We start from the raw sequence: 17,361 nt of genomic DNA on the forward strand, positions 1-17,361 counted from the left end.
GGATCCCTGATCAGAGGAGGGGGGATCTTCCTCCACTCTGGGCCTTTTGTCTGGAGGTGGCCGAGAACCTCTGATTAGAGTAATTAAAATCTCAGCCATTTTAAGCATCTGTTTCTTAGGCATGGGGCCTGGAAATGGGCCCTGTCTAACTGGTCTCTTAGGGTGCATGGTTGCTTTAGACTTGGTGAAAGCCTTGATGGAGAAAGAAGAGGAAGGTCTGAAGACAACTTGAGTGGAGGTGGACCTGTCCACATTCTATGTTTCAACGGCAAGAGTGGCTTCGGTATCTGTAGTCGGGGTGTGGGCCGAGGAGCCTGTGACCTCGGGTACAGGAGACACCGCCAAAGATGTGTAGTCGGTAATCAGGGGCTGCGTAGGCGCCTCACTGAGAACCGGACCACGTGTAGTCGGCTTTGGCGTGGTGTCAGTAGAGGCCGCGGACCTCGAGTGTAGGTCCTTGTCTTTGCGTTTAGACAAAACCAGTGTCGGAGTATCCAACAACATGGGATAGTTAAATGCTTTCCCAAAAAAATGCTGGGCGAACTCCGCCCAGCTACGCTAATTTGCTGAATGTGAACAACAGTGACAGTGACAGACCGAGACGTGGTCTGGGCCTAAAGAAGGTATACAGAGGAAATATAATCCTTCCATTTGGCTAAAGTAACTTTGGATACTGGTTTTCCCAACTGGGAAAGAAAACAATTATCAGTTTTCTGAAGTCGTTCTGAGGCAAAAACTGGCAAACTGATTACTTGACTTATATTTGACTGACAACTTTTCAAAAGGGGTTTTATGTAATCTCTGGAGCTCAAATAAGGCACTTTTGAAGAACTGCTTCTGCTTCAGGCACAGATGTAATAGCGACAGAAAAACTGGAGAGAAATTTTATATCCGACAGGCTCAAAAGGGGAGTGAATTAAAGTTTGTAATAGAGCATTAACATTCCAAGGTAGAACAGGATACTTTATCGAAGGTCTAAGCAACAGATTACCCTCAAGGAATGCCTTACATATTTTAGGAAAGACTAGCGGGAACGTATTATGTCCTATGTGGCAATTAGAGATGGCTGCGAGCTGAACTTTTACGTGGAGAAACTGGCACCAACTTGAAAGACTGAAACAAGAAATTCTAACAAGAACTGGAGCAGTAAAAGGATCCAACTTTCTCTGTTCTGCCCAATAGGAAATTCTCTTCCATTTACTCTTATAAATTTTTCTCACAGAAGGTTTTTGGGATGAAAATAAGATTTGGCAAACTAGAGAGGAGAGCCTGGACTCTAGCCATCACTGGAACTGGAGAAACCATGTGGTCAATTTGATGCCTTGCATGTCCGGATGAATCATTCCTGATGGATGGGATAGTAGATCTGGACTTGGGTAGAGTGCCCAAGGTGGACACAACAGATCAGACCATAGGAATGGGAACCATACCTGCATCGGCTAGAAAGGAGCAATGAAGATTACCTTGCCTTTCAACCATTGTGCTTTCTGGAGAAATTTGGGTATTAAGGGGAAGGATAAGTATACAGGAGACTGGAGGGCCAAGCCTGGATTAAAGCATCTCTCGATGTCCTAACTCCCCCTCAGGGGGAGTCTAAAACCTACTAAACATGCTGCCGAAGGGAGAGGCAAAAGGTCGCAGCAAGGTTGACCTCACGGACTAAAAATCATTTCAGTCACTGCATAATTAAAAAGAGCATGCACGCGTCATCAAGATGGTCCTGCTGAGCTTGTGGGCTAAAATGCTGGATTGCCCCGGTATGCATGTTGCTACAGGAAAACTGTTGGAAGAGATTAGCCACTACCAGACTCTGACTGCTTCTTGGTAAAGGAGGCAAGATCTGGTTCCTGCCTGTTTGATGATGCATCAAACCACGGACATATATTTTCTACCTGGATAGCAATTGTTCCTCAAGGGAGACAGTTATGAAAGGCATGCAATGAGAAGACTGCTGTCATCTCTAAAACTTTGATAAGCAAAAATTTGTCTTTCCGGGGGACCACGTCCCTTGAACAGTCCATCCCAAGAAATGCCCTCCCCAATCCCAACTAGGAGGTGTCTGTGGCCAACATAGCCTTTGGAGGTTGGAAGGATAAAGGGACATCCCTTATACACCTCGTTGGACTGTAATCACCAAAGTAGGGAGTTCTTGCAGGCTGGCGAAATTTTTATAGGATGTTTCAAAGGGTGCCAAAGCATAGATCACTGGACTGCCAGGATCCATTGAAGAACTTGCATGTGAAGGTGAACTGCATGTAACAGGGTGATCACTGCAGCCATCAAACCTAAGGCTTGGAGAAAGTACAGTTGTGTACACTTACCATAAATGCAGATGTTAGAGTGTATTTACTGTTGCATTCATTACATTTGGGTTATCTGCTTGCATGTAGCTCTCAGTTGGCCTGATTATCCAAGTCTTGGGTCCTGCGTCAGTTGCTGTGTCATCTTCCATGATGTCAGGTAGTCAGGGGTATAAAGCATGCAACAGACACCATTACATCAGTTTTTCTTGCCCCAGATGTCAGGTGCCTCCATAATGGGAAGCAATTATATACAAGCTTACACCTCCAACAAAAGGCAAACACACCAGAAAGCTTTAAGCATAGTAAACAAGGGTAGAGGTATAGTCAACAGAAGTCAGGGGGCTGGAGGGAGGGTAACCAGGGCTGCAACGGTGAATACACTCGAACATCTACATTTATGTTAAAGTTTACACAACTGTACTATGTTCTTTGTGTTTCACTGTTGCAGTCATTACATTTGGGTAGATTCCCAAAGCTAAGGAAGGGAGTAGGCAATTAGATAGCATTAGGACCAGCTAGAAGGCCCTGCAAGACTGCAGTGGCAAAACCAGCTCTGGATTTTGAAAACAAATTGGCAAGTGGTAATGCTTGAAGGTATGTACAGAACTCCAGGTAGCAGCTTTTAGGATGTCCCTGGTAGGGACACCTCTGAGAAAGGTTATAGAGGTAGATGCAGCCCTAGTGGAATGTGGTCTTATCCCCTGCGGGGTAGGTTTTCCATGATGCTTATTACAGAAATGAATGCAGTGGTCTATCCACTTAGAATTGGTTTGTTTTGAAATGGCCTTCCCCTCTGCCCCCTGCAGCAAATGCAAACAGCAGCTGTTCAGATTTCCTGAGAGGCTTAGTCCTGTCCAAGTAAAATCTAACTTGTCTGTGCACATCCAAGGAGTGCAGTATTCGTTCCCCTTTGTTCTGTGGATTACAAAAGAAGGTTGTCAAATGAATGGACTGATTAAGGGCCACACTGGATACCACCTTGTGCATAAAGGAAGGATTGGTGCTGAGGGACACTGCTTAGTACTGTGAGTACCTTGAGACTGAAGCCTGGGTGGTCTGCTGGTTCTGCGTTTGGTCTGAGAAGGCCTGGAAGAGGCAGGAAAGGATTACTTCTTAGAAGGCCAGTGCCTACTAAACCTGGGAGGCTCCTACTTGCAGGAAATCACAGTTTGCATAGATTTAGTTTTTTCCTCCATCTTTTTAAGTAGTACTTCTGCTTTGTTGCCAAGCAGGCGGTCCTGGTTTAAGGAGCATATAGTAATTTAGCTTTAACATGATCTTGCAAGAATTGCTCCTTAAGCCAAGCATACTTTCTAAAGTACAGACCCAGTGACAGCAGCCTTGCAAGATGGCTCTAATGAATCAAAACCACATTGCAAAGTGTGTTTTCCAACTTGTTCAGCAGAATGCATTAAATTCTGTAATTCTTTATTTTCAGCACAGTCAGGAATAGGTTCATAGATAGGTAACTAGGCTATTAGCCCAAGGGCCTACGTAAGCCTAGCCAACAAGGTTCCCTGGTTTATGCCACCCAAGAAGTTATTTTCCTGTGCCACTGTCGAGCAGACACACACAAGTGATCCCCGGGGTGCATTTCCTATTTCCTATCCACTCATCAAGATTTTTCATGAAGAGTGCTAATGAAGAACTTTGCTTGACATCAACATCATTTTCTGTTTAAGCAATCCAATAATATGCTGCTGATACTTTAACATATGAAAAGTACAGTTGTGTACCTACAATAAATGTAGATGTTAGAGTGTATTCACTGTTGCAGTCATTACTCTTGGGTTATCCTGCTGGCAGGCTACCCTCAGTCGGCCAGAATTTCAAAGTCTAGGTCCGGCGTCGGTTGCCGTCACCTCTTCCCTGACGTCAGTGAGCCAGGGGTATAAAAGATGCAGCAGACGCCATTTTCTTCAGTTTTTCTTGCCCCAGATGTCAGGTGCCCACAAATTGGAAGGCTGAAAAATATGCCAATAAAAATGCATGCACAAAAATAACATTTCCTTCATCTACAAGCAAATACACCAAATAGGTTGTATAGGATAGAGAAGTGCAGATAAATCCCAGCAAAGAAAAGGGGGGTGGAGGGTGGGTAACCTGGACTGCAACAGTGAATACACTCGAACATCTACATTTATGGTAGGTACACAACTGTACCATGTTCATCGTGTTTCACTGTTGCAGTCATTACTCTTTGGTAGAATCCCAAAGCTGAGGATGGGTGGCTGGGCTAAATAGGATTAGGAGAGGCTATGAGGCCCTGCAGAACTGCAGTGGCAAAGCCTGCTCTGGACTTAGAGTAAAGAGGTAAGTTGTAGTGCTTTGTGAAAGTGTGCACTGAACTCCAAGTTGCAGCCTCTAAGATGTATCTTTGGTTGGTACTCCGAGGAAGGCTGCTGAAGTGGCTGCTGCTCTGGTGGAATGAGGCCCAATGCCCTTCGGCACTGTTTTGCCATGCTGAAAGTAGCAGAAACTGATGCAATGGCCTACCCATTTAGAAATAGTCTGTTTTGAGATGGCCTTTCCTTGTGATCCTGCAGTATATGACACAAAGTTGCTCAGACTTTCTGAAAGCTTAACTGCCTGTGTATGTCCAAAGAATGCAGAATTTTTTTTTACCCTTGTTCTGTGGATTAGGATAAAAGGTAGGCAAGTGAATGGTTTGGTTGAGGGCCACACTGGACACCACCTTAGGCATAAATGTAGGGTTTGTCCTCAGAGAAACCCTGTATGGATGAAAAATGATAAAAGGTTCCACAGCCATGAGTGCTTGTAACTCCGAGACTCGCCTTGCAGAGGTTATTGCTAGGGGCAGAGCTGTTTTCCAGGATAAGAATTTTATATCTGCTGTTGATGCTGGCTCGAAAGGAGGCACTGTGAGTTTTTCCAAAACATAATTGAGGTCCCTGGCCGGAACTGGTGCTCTCCTTGGAGACCTAATGTTTTTGGCCCCTCTGAGGTACTGCCTTATTAAAGGATGTGAAAAGATAGGCCTTTGTTCAGCATCTCCGTCAGGCATTGTAAAATCTGAGGGATATTTGGTACACAGGTGTCAATGCCTTGTTCCTGGTTCCAAGCACAGAATCTCTTCCATTTCTCTGCATAAGATCTGCTGGTACTGGGCCTCCTGGCCTCCAAGATAACATCCATAACAGCTTTTGAAAGAAAAGTGTTCTGAATGGCTACATTATCCGCCATGCTGCCAGATTTAAGGTCCTGAGTTGGCTGTGCAGGATCTGATTGTTTTGTTGGGTCAGCAAGTGAGAAGTTTGAGGCAATATCCATGCTGGAAAATGCTAGCTGGTAAAATATAGTAACTTCTGCACAGCTCGAACAGAGTACAACACATGTATAGCCAACTCTAGTGTTCCACCCAAATTTCAGGCTAAATGGATATTTACCACAATTATTATTTATATTGTCATTTTATTTTATATCAGCACACTGGATCTGTTGAAATGTTTAGCTGTTTTTAGCATAGTAGCATGTATATATGGAGTTATTATGACTATGTCTCTTTAAGAGCTCCATTTCCTTTTGAATTTTTGGCGCCAAAAAGGTTATTTAAATGTGAACTGGAAGTACTCCATTTTGGTTCTGAGGAAGTCTGATTTTTAACAGATGAAAGCACTAAACCTTATTTTCAATAAAAGATTCGTTTTTATCTTTACAAGTGGATTTAGCCTGAAATTTGGGTGGAACACTAGAGTTGGCTATACGTGTGTTATACTCTGTTCAAGCTGTGCAGAAGTTACTATATTTTACCAGCTATCATTTTTCCTTCTACAGTCGGTTTTTGGTGTTGTTTGGTTCAATATCCATGCTGGACCTTGAGACAAGCTCTGGGTACCAATGCTGGCGTGGCCAGTCTGGTGCAATCAATATCATTTTTGGCTTCTCTTGTCTGACCTTTGGAAGTACCCTGGAAAGGAGAAGCAGTGGAGGAAAGGCATATACTGTTAAGTTTTTCCAGCTGAAGGATAGGGCGTCCACTTTCCATGCTTGCTTGTGATAAATCCTTGTGCAAAATCTCTGCAGTTGGCAGTTGTGAGGGGAGGGAAATAGATCCATGTCTGGGCATCCCCATTTCCTTGTTATCATGCTGAAGACTTGTGGATCCAGTTTCCATTCGTGGGGATCCATGAAGTTTCTGCTTAGTTCGTCTGCCAGAGTATTCGTTTTTCCTGGCAGGAATTGTGCTTGCAGATGAACTTGAAAAGCCAATGCTGTGTCCCATAAGGTCATTGCTTGTCTGCAGGGGGGTAGGAATGTGTGCCTCCCTGCTTGTTTATGTACCACATGACCATAGTATTGTCTGTCTTTATCAGTAGCTGTCCTGGATGAAGCAGGTCCTTGAAAGCTGTCAGGGCATTTTGAACAGCTAGCATCTCTTTCTGACTGATGTCAAGATACATCTGGTTTGCAGGCCATGTGCCCTGAATACATTTTCCTGCCATATGGGCCCCCCAAGCATAATCTGATGCATCCGTTGTCAGGGTCTGTCTGGCTGTGGGTAAACTGAATGGCAGACCCTTGTTGTGGTGACAGGCTTCTGTCCACCATCGAAATTCCTGTTGCAGGCAGGGAATGAGTGCAATTACTGTCTCCAGGCTGTGGCAATGCTGAGTCCAAACACTTTTTAGATACCATTGTAGTTTCCTCATATGCAGTCTGGCATATGGAATTAGTAGAATGCAGAATGCCATGAAACCCAAGGCCTGCAGGATTTTCCTTGCAGATAAGTGGGTTTTTGTTGCCAATTTCCTGAAGTAAGAAGTCAGTTGCTTTTGTTTGTCTGGCGTGAGATAAGCCATCTGGGCAGTTGTATTTAAGCTTGCACCCAGGAATATTATCTCGAGAGGGCACTAGTTTTGATTTCTTTTCGTGCACTGTGTACCCTAGGCCAATTAGTAATTTTTTTACAAACGCCAGATGCTTTAGAAGAATGTGTTTGTTCTCCGCTTGAAATAGGCAGTCGTCCAAGTAAGGATATATTTGAATTCCTCTGTCTGCAAAACGCAATTACTGGTGCCAGGCATTTTGTGAAGACCCTGGGCGCAGTAGATAAGCCAAAGGTCAGTGCAGAGAATTGGTAATGCATTGAGCCAGCTATGAATCTGAGGTATCTTCTGCAAGATTGTCTGATTGGGACATGCAGGTATGCCTCTTTTAGGTCCAAAGTTACGAGCCAAGCCTTCTTGCCCAGCAGGGGCATTAGCTGCTGTAGAGCCAACATCTTGAAATTTGGAACGTCCAGAAACGTATTTAGTATAGACAGGTCCAGTATTGGTCTCCAGGTTTTGTCCTTTCTGGGTACTAGGAAAAGTCTAGAGTAAAATCCTTGCCCCTGCTCTTGTTGTGGTACTTGCTGAATGGCCCTCATATCCACGAGGGTTGTAATTTGTTTTTGTGCCTCTGTCCATTGATTGTGTGGCAGGTCTGGCATACCTTTTGACCTTGGTAGAGTGTGAAAATGGAACCTGTAGCCTTGGGACACTATGTTCAGGATCCATTTGTCTTGGGTAACCATTTGTCAATTTGATGAAAATAGTGCTAGTTTTCCCCCCAAGGGGGCTGCCAAAAGAAAAGTGCTTGGATCTGGCAGAGGAAAGTCATTGGAACGGTTTCCTGTAAGGTTGTGCTTTGTCTTCTCCAAAAGTGGAGGTAGGAGCACCCCATTGTTTAGGCCTGTATGAGCCTTGGGGCTGAGATCTGCCTCTGGGATGCCTGTATCTGCCTCTTTGTGGTCTGTCTGACACTGGAAAAAAACAATTTTTAGAAGGCCAGTTCCTACTAAACCTGGGTGGCTCTACCTCTAAGAAATCCTTGACCGTCTTTATGGATTTTGCTTTATCCTCAATTTTTTTCAACACCTCTTCTGTTTTAGTATCAAACAAAGTATCATGCTGTTATGGTGCAACTAATTTTGCTTTAACATGATCAGGCAGATTCTGTTGCTTTAACCAAGCATGCCTTCTAATAACAGAAAATGTAACAGCGGCCCTGCAAGAGGCCTCCAGTGAATCATAACCACATTGCAAAGTATGCTTTCCCACTTGTTCAGCTGCATGCAATAAATCCTGCAATTCCTTGTTCTCTGAACATTCAGTATTTGTCAACAATTTCTGTTTAAGCAGCGACATTAAATATTGCTGATATTTAAGCATTTGAAACTGACAATTTAAAGCCCTTACAGCCAAGGTAGCAGAAGTGTAGACTTTTTTCCCCCATCTGTCTAGAGCCCTAGAATCCCTATCAGAGGGGACAGGATTTTTTGCAGTAGAAGCTTTAACCCCTTTGGGACCCTGAGATATAGTTTCTGGGACAGCAGCAGGGTTTTTATATAGGAATTTATTAGAATCCGGGACCCTGTAGTATCTGCCTGGCTTAGCAGGTGCAGGGGTAAAGAGTCAGGGGACAGACCGGACTCTGAAAATACAACATCTACAATGTCTACAACAGGCGGAATAGCAAGGGGTCTGTGCTGAGGAAGTAGCAGAAAGTCCCTGAGCCTTTTCTTAGATTCAGAATAATCTTGGCTCTCCCAGTGGAAATGCTCCATCATGGTATGCAGGGTTTCCCCAAAAGAATAATCCTCAGGAGGAGAGGCTGAAGGAATGGATTCTTCAGCATCAGAATCCTCATAGGGAAGCATGGACTAATCCTGTTCAGAAGAGGAATCAGAGGAAATAGAAACCTGATCAGAAGAATCATACTCTGTCTCTTGCCTAGGCCTCTTATCAGGAGGGGGATGGGAGCCCCTGATCAAAATAATTAGGTCGGCCATTTTCAGCATCTGTTTTTTAGGCATGGAAGTCCGAGTAGGAGAATGCTGTACTTGTTTCTTTGTCTTTAGAGCGGCTTTAGTCCTTGAAGCTGAAGATGGCTTAATATATAGTTGTGTAGGTCTGAAGACACCCTCAGAAGCCGATGCCTGCTCAGCGGCTCCGGACCCATCTGAGGGAATAATTTCTGAGTGTCCAATACCTTGAGTATCCACAGGCCCAGTCGGCTCCACGTGGGAGTCTGAAGCGGCCTGTGGCTCTGAGGTAGCGGGCGCCAGGGGCTGCGAAAGCACCTCACTGAGAACCGGCAACTGGCCTAGCAGAGGCTTCGTCGTCGGTTTTTGACCTCGGATGCCTATCCTTTTCCTTGTCCTTGCGTTTTTTGTAAACTCCGGTTGTCGGCTGTTCCGACGGCATTATACAATTAAATCTTCGGCCAAAGTAATGAAATGCAAAATCGAACAGACGCTTAATAGTGCGTTGGTAAAATCTAGCACAAAATTGACAGATAGCAACGTTGTGATCAGGGCCTAGGCAAGGAATACAGTAAGAGTGAAAATCCTTATGAGGTATTTGCTTCCCACAAGAAATACAATTGTTAACTTTTTCTGACATCGGTCTGGAGCAAGAAAAAAGTTTCCCCAACGGGGTACTTTAGCTTTAATGAAGACTTCGGTTCTGAAATTCGTAGGATTTGAAAATCTCAGGAGTCGGCCGACCGGCACTTGCGAACTGCTTTTGCTTCGGGCACCGTGCAGCAAGAAAGACTGAAGAAAATGGCGTTGGCTGCATCTTTTATACCCCTGGCGCACTGACATCAGGAAGAGGCGACAGCAACCGACGCCGGACCTAGACTTTGGAATTCTGGCCGACTGAAGTTAGCCAGCAGGATAACTCAAGAGTAATGACTGCAACAGTGAAACACGAACATCTTGGCAGTTTAAGGCCCTAATGGCCAAAGATGCAGAAGTGTATACCTTCTTAACCCATCTGTCCAGGGCCCTGGAATCTCTATCAGAGGGGGTAGGGATTTTGGCAGTAGTAGCCTTAATGCCTTTGGGCCCCTGTGAAATGGTCTCAGGATCCACAGTAGGATTCTTAAAGAGGAACTTGTGAGAGTCAGGTACTCTAATACCGTTCAGGTTTCCTGGGAGCCAGAGGTAAAGTGTCAGGGGCCAGGCTAGATTCCAAGAAGGCATCATCTACAATGTCCAGTACAGGAGGGATAGCTAAAGACCTATGTTGAGATAGGAGTAAGAATTCCCTAAGCCTCTTTTTGGAGTCAGAGTAATCCTGGCTTTCCCAGCAGAAATGCTACCCAAGAGCATGCAAAGTTTCACCAAAAGAGAAACCCTCTGGAGGGGAAGCAGAGGGAATGGAGTCCTCTGCATCAGAATCCTCATAGGTAGATAAGGGCAACTCCTGGTCATCAGAAAACAGAAATTTCAGAATCATGATCACAAGAATCAGAAAGAAAATCAGTTCTAGGTCTCTTAGAGGGAGAAGTCCGGCTTCCCCTGATTAGAGTAATAAGGTCTTCAGACATTCTTATTTGTTTTTTAGGCATAGGGGCCTGACCATGTGGTCTGGGCGTCTGTTTTCTAGGCGTGGATAGAGTTTTAGGCCTTGAAGAAGATGGCGTTGGTTTAATATGCAAGTCAGAAGGCCTGAATACACCCTCAGAAGCCGGTGCCTAGCACAGCGGCTCCAGACCCATCAAAGGTAGAGATATCCACAGGTTCCACAGTCGAATAAGCATCTTGCGGCATACTGGACTCTGAATGGGTCTCAGTAGAGGCCTGCGAATCTGAAGTAGCAGGTATCGGGGGCTGTGAAAGCGCCTCACTGAGTACTGGCGACTAGCTTAGGTGAAGCGTAGTCTGCAGCCTTGGACCTATGCGATCTGTCTTTATCTTTGCGTTTTTTCGGAATGTCGGTAGTCGAGTGGGTTATCAAAGCCATTTCTGGATAATTGAACTGGGTACCAAAATATTTAGATGTGAAAATGAACAGACGATGAAAAGTTAGAGGTTTGAATAAGGCACAAAACCGACAGCGAGGTATGTCGTGGTCTGGGCCTAAGCAAGGACTGCAGTACGAATGAAAATTTTTATGAGGTATTTGCTTTCCACAAGAAATAGAATTGTTAACTTTTACTGACATCGGTTTAGAGCAAGAAAAAGGATCCCCAACGGGGTACTTAGCTTAGTTGAAGACTTCGGATCTGAAGCTCTGAAAGGAAAATTTCAGGACTCGGCCGATCGGCACTTGCGAACTGCTTCTGCTTCGGGCACCCCACGGCAAGAAAAGTACAATTTTGTACCTACCATAAATGTAGATGTTCATCGTGTTACCCTGCTGCAGTCATCACACTTGGGTTATCCTGCCGTCAGGCGGTCCCGCAGTCTGCCTGAATTCCAAAGTCTTGGTCCGGCGTTGGTTGCTGTCGCTTCTTCCCGGACGTCAGTGTGCCAGGGGTATATAAGACGCATCCAACGCCATTTTCTTCCGTCTATCTTGCCGCACGGTGCCCGAAGCAGAAGTAGTTCGCAAGTGCCGGTCGGCCGACACCTGAGATTTTCAATTCGAATTTCAGTCCGAAGTCTTCAGTAAAGCCAAGTACCCCGTTGGGAACCTTTTCTTGCCTCAGTCTGATGTCAGAAAAAAAAAGTTAACAATTGCATTTCTTGTGGGAAGCAAATACCTCATAAGGGACTTCCATTCCTATTGTATTCCTTGCCAAGGCCTAGACCACGACGTCACAGGTTGTCGGTTTTGTGCTAGGTTTAATAAACGAACTATCAAACGCCGTTTTGACTTCACACATTACTTCGGTAGGAAATTTAATTATATCATGCCGTCGGAGCAGCCGACGACCGGCATGCATAAAAAAAGCAAGGATAAGGACAGGCAGCCTAGGAACAAGCGAGATTCCGAGGCCTCTGCTGGGCCTGTCGCCGGTTCTCAGTGAGACGCCTATGCAGCCCCCGACGATCGCAGAACTGGAACCCCAGACAGCTGCGGATTCTCTAGCGGAGTCTACAAGGCCGACGCAGCCATCTTCATTAGGCCCTTCCGACACCGGAGCAGAAGTAGACCCCGGTGCAGTGGAAACAACTTTGGTTGCAGAAGGTGTCTTCAGACCGACTACACTCACCATTAAGCAAGAAAGACTGATGTAATGGCGTCGGCTGCATGCTTTATACCCCCGACTACCCGACGTCATGGAAGATGAGACAGCAACCGACGCAGGACCCAAGACTTTGATAATCAGGCCGACTGAGGGCTACTGCAAGCAGATAATCCAAATGTGATGACTGCCATAGTGAAACAAGAAGAACATCAGCCAATTCCAAAAATCTAGGATGAAAGGAAACAAAAAGCTGATCTGATAAGCGAAAAGCTTTGGTCTTATCCAAATAAAATCTGAGTGGGCTATGCACAAACTGTGCAAAACCTTCTCACTAGCAGATTGCAGAGAAGGGAAAAATGGGTAAATGAATAGACTGATAAAGAGAACTCATTCACCACTTTTGGCATAAAAGAAGGATTAGTATGAAGGTACACCATGTCCTTACGGAAAACTAAAAAAGGAGAAACAGCCATAAGGGCTTGGAGCTCAGACACCCATCTGGCAAAAGGCGAAGTAAAAGCTAACAAAAGAAGTCTTTCAAAAACAATGCTGCAAGGAAGTTGAAGCCACGTGCTCAAAAGGAGCCTGGGTCAATTTCTCCAAAACAAAATTAAAAGATCCAAGGAAGGAGGAGAGGCTTCCTGGGAGGTTTAATATGAAGGACGCCTTTAAGAAACTGTTTAGCCTCAAATATAGAGGCTAAAGGGGGTCCTACAGGTAAGACAAGCAGAAATAGCTGACAATAGGGCCTTAGAAGAATATGCCAACCCAGCATTGAGCAATTCACACAAATACGAGAGAACCAAAGGGACATCCATAGAAAGGGGATCCAGGTTACGAGAAAGATACCAAATGGCAAACCTCTTCCATTTGTACAAGTAATATTTCCTAGCAGGGTATTTCCTGGCCTCCTGCAGGACCTTAAGCATGTCCTCAGAAAAAAAGGTGTCTATATGGAATCAAAATCTTATCACAAACGGTGTCAGTTGAACAGTGGACAGGTGGAGATGGACGAGAGATCCCATGTATTGTGTGAACAGGTCCACCCTGTGAGGTAACTTGTCAAGACTGCCCTTGGCTAAAAGCAGAAGAGGAAACCAATCCTGTCTGGGCCAAAAGGGAGTCACAAGCAAGATTTTGGGAGCATCCTGCTTTATCTTGAACAGGACTTTTGGAATGAAGGAAGGGGAGGGAAGGCATAAAGAAACATTCCCTTCCAGGAAAAAAGGGGCATCCACCTTCCAGACCAGAGGACATGGGGCTCTGTCACAAAAGAGGAAGTTGTCTGTTCAGAGGGGAGGCAAACAGAACTACCCAAGGAGTACCCCACTGGTGGACAATGCTTAGAAACACATCCCTGTGAAACATCCACTCGTGGGACTGCGATATGGACCTGTTCAGAGAGTCTGCCAAAATATTCTGACCCGATGGAATGTAAACTGCCTGAAGTGTAAACTTGATACTGGATAGCTAGCTCGCACACTTGAAGTGCTAAGCTGCACAGGAGATGAGATCTAGTCCTCCCTTGCTTGTTGACATACCATATAAACTGTGGTATTGTCTGTCAGTACCCTGAGGAATGACAACAGGATGAAATGCTTGAACAGCCAACAAGAAGAGCTCTCATCTCAGACATTGATGTGGTCTTTCCTTTGAAGTGACCACAGGTCATGCACTTGGAGAGTCGAAGGAAGACCCCATCCCACTTCTGAAGCATCTGTGAACAGCTCCTGAATGGGAAATGGAGGTTGAAAAGGAAGCCCTGGATTGAGTGACAACTGCAGAATCCACCACTGAAATTCCAACTTAAGGCATGGAAGAAGAGGGACTAAAGAAACCACTGAAGCTTTCTCACATGGAGTTTGGCTAGAGGGAGCATAAGATGGTAGAAGCCATAAAACCCAGAGCTGTCAGAAATGGCTGTGGTTGATGCCACAGGAAGAAGGGACTGAAATAATGCAGTGAAAGTTGATGCCTTGGGAGGAGGCATGGATGCCAGCATTGGAACAGTCCAGATCCTGCATCCCAGAAACACATGATCCTGTGATGGACTCATGAAGGACTTTTGGAAATTTATAGTTAACCCCAGACTTTGCAGGAGAGAAATGACAGTGAAGATGCTGCAGTAAAATCTCTGGAGAGGAGGCCTGAAAAAGTAGGTTGTCTAAGCAGGGGTCTGTATTACGTGATCAAAACCTTAAATTATCAAACACCTAAAGGTTGATCACAAAATATCGAACCTTTAACATCAAAAACAGACACTCCCACATAGGTAAACGATGACGTTGGCCAAATTAAAAATAAAGTTTTAAACAGAAATGAAGTGGGGGGCTTTGCCCCCACACTCCCCCCCCCCCCCAAACTAAATATACCAACTCTGAGATCACTCTACAGCAGAGAAAGAACAAAATCTATGTAAAGGACAAACGACTCATTTCTCTGTGTGGAAACAGCCGTTCGCAATTTTCAGACAGACATTTAGTGGTAGACCTTTAGGTGTTCGATAACAGAAGGTTTCGATCATGTAATACGGAAAGACCTGTAACCCCTTAACCTGCAAAAAGCAATTAGCGAAGCATTTGGTGAATACCCTTTGGACAGTAGAGAGGCAGGCCAAAGGGCAAAGCAAAGAACTAAAAATTCTAGGAAGCAGAGAAATGTAAAAATTTTCTGAAAAGGGGATGAATAGGGATATGAAAATAAGCATCCTTGAGATCCAGAGAAAACTAGGAAAGCCAGAGGAAGCAGCAGAAGAAACAAGGTCTGAAGGGACAACACCTGAAAGGAAGGGAACTTCAGAAAGGCGTTTACTTGAGAGAGATCCAGAATGGGTCTCCAAGTGCCCTCTTTCTTGGGAACAAGAGCATTCTGGAATAAAACCCCTTCCCCTTTAAGAAACGAACTTCCCAAATAGTTGCCAGAGTCAAGAGACCCTGAAGCACTTCTGGAAAAAAAGGTCAATTGTTCCTGAGGGAACCTAGGAATGCTCATGAAAAGGATAGCTCTCCAAACCAAGTTGTACCCTTTGCAAATGATGGAAAGTGCCCAAGAACCTAGGGTAATCTTTAACCAAACAGGAAGAGACAGTGAAAGACCAAGAGAAAGAGGAATGTGGCTGAGAAGAACAGGATAGTCAGACAGCACCTGGTTTGTCAGGAATAGGATATTTCCAAGCTAAAGCAGCCTGGGTAGCCTTAGTAGGAGGAGCCCTTTTACCACTCTTCTTACCCTTTGGGGAAAGGAAGAGGCTGCCTACGTACAAAAGCCATCTTATTAGGGTAATTCCTTTGGTCTTTGGTACAGGAGAATTACGATACGTTTTAGATCTTGTAAAACATTACTCTTTTCCTGTAGGGACTTAAATCAGCAGCAACAGGACTTAAATCAGCAGCAACAGCACCAAAGAAATGCTTGTTATCCAGAGGAGCATCTATCAACTTAGCCTTAATATTAGAGCTGGCCTTTGGCTAACTGGTGCCCTAGGCAAAAGGGATCCACACAGCCCCCCACGCCACCTGGTGCCCCCATTCTGATCTAACTACACCATCCAGATTACTTTTTTCGTCCTTTTTCTCAGAGCTCGTCTTACTCTTCAGTTTTTCCTGTATTCATTGAACACATTTTAAAGACACCATTTCTTTACTACAAAAGATAAACAAATACTGGAAAAGTGCTCCTGCTACAGAAGCGCCCTAGGCGGCTGCCTAGTTGGCATGTGCCTAAGGTCTTCTACTAATATCATTGGGCAAAAGGTTGAAGCTGAAGCCAGGAAGATCTCCTCTGCACAGAGCCAAACACAGCAGCCCTAGAAGAGGCATCTGCTGCATCGAAACTACATTTAATAGAGTGGAGAGCCACCTGAGAAGTCCCTAACAAGGAGAGACCCGAAGTCTTCCCCCTCAGGGAGTCAGGCAGGTCAGAAAGAAACTTACAGGCCTGAGATGTAACAGCCAAACTACATCTTGTCGTAAGGGTCTGATAAGGGATAGCCCTAAAACCCTAAAACAAGGGTAGCTGAGGTATACAACATTTTACCAAGTCTTTCCATAGTTCTACTTTAACAGAAAGAAGCAACTTTGTAGAAGACAATACATTGATGGCTTGTCAGGATGCAACAGATCCAACAGAAAGGTCAACTGATGGACACTTATAAAAGGGAGGTGCAATCATCAGGCACCTTATAAAACCTATCAGTTTTTTTTTTTTTTGGCAGTGGGGGTGGAGAATCAGGAACCTCAGATTAAGTAAAAAATGTATCCAACAAGCAGCCAGAGCAGGAGGAACAGAAGAACTAGGGGAATCCATTTGCAGAAGCGCGTAGTACCTCTTATTAGCCTCAGACACCCTAGGCACAATCCCAGTTGACATATTCCATCATTCTGGAAATTATGTCCCCAAAGGAATCTCCTCAAAAGGCGAGTGAGGACTAGTGAACTCCGCCTCCTCCTCGGAACTATAGTCTAAGGGAGAAGGAATCTGTGAAGAATAGGCAAGGGATTCCTCATCCGAAACCACCACCTCAGAGAAATCTTCTTCCCTTGGCCCCTTAACAGGAGAAGACCAAGGGGAGACTGGAACAGAAACTCATTGGAGGAGGCTTCAAAGCCATAAAGGCATTAAGCAATCCTGGAGTAAAACGTTGCCATTCACTCTGAGGGTTGTTAGCAGGAAAAGCATGTTTATTTTTTCGTTTCTTTTTTAAAGGGATGTCAGCCTTGTAAAACTTAGAAGGCTCAGACCCAGTACGACACTATAATGGTACTCTGTACCACCTCCCTAACCAAAATCTGAGGATCATCTCGAGGACTTTCGGTAATATATCAGCCACAGTTCCCCATCGAATATCCGAAGAGGACATCTGTAAGGTCTCCAGAGACATGCTTGAAGCCAGACCCATGCCGGCCTGCAAAGAAGTCACAGCAGAGGAATCCAACCCAGTAGCCAAACGATCTTCCAGACTTTCACTAGCCTTGAGAGAGACATCTGGCAGAGGGGACACAGCCAAAGAATCAGATCTAGCTTTTTTTTGGCCTTCTTCGCAGACGGCTGACCCTCAGAGCAGGAAGTTCCTTCCATAGCATCTTTTGTTAAAATCTTATGGCACTTATTTTCTAAATATATGGCCAAACAGGAA

The 17,361-nt window shown here is 44.9% G+C and overlaps 1 protein-coding gene across 3 annotated transcripts in view; it reads right to left on the bottom strand.

Annotated features, from left to right (window-relative positions):
• PRC1 (protein regulator of cytokinesis 1) overlaps positions 1-17,361 on the bottom strand; it is a 2,137,226-nt gene that overhangs the window by 1,873,975 nt on the left and 245,890 nt on the right. The window lies entirely within an intron of this gene.

Source organism: Protopterus annectens, chromosome 7.part0, assembly GCF_019279795.1.
Source record: "Protopterus annectens isolate FY-2018-M chromosome 7.part0, PAN1.0, whole genome shotgun sequence".
Taxonomy (NCBI): domain Eukaryota; kingdom Metazoa; phylum Chordata; order Ceratodontiformes; family Protopteridae; genus Protopterus; species Protopterus annectens.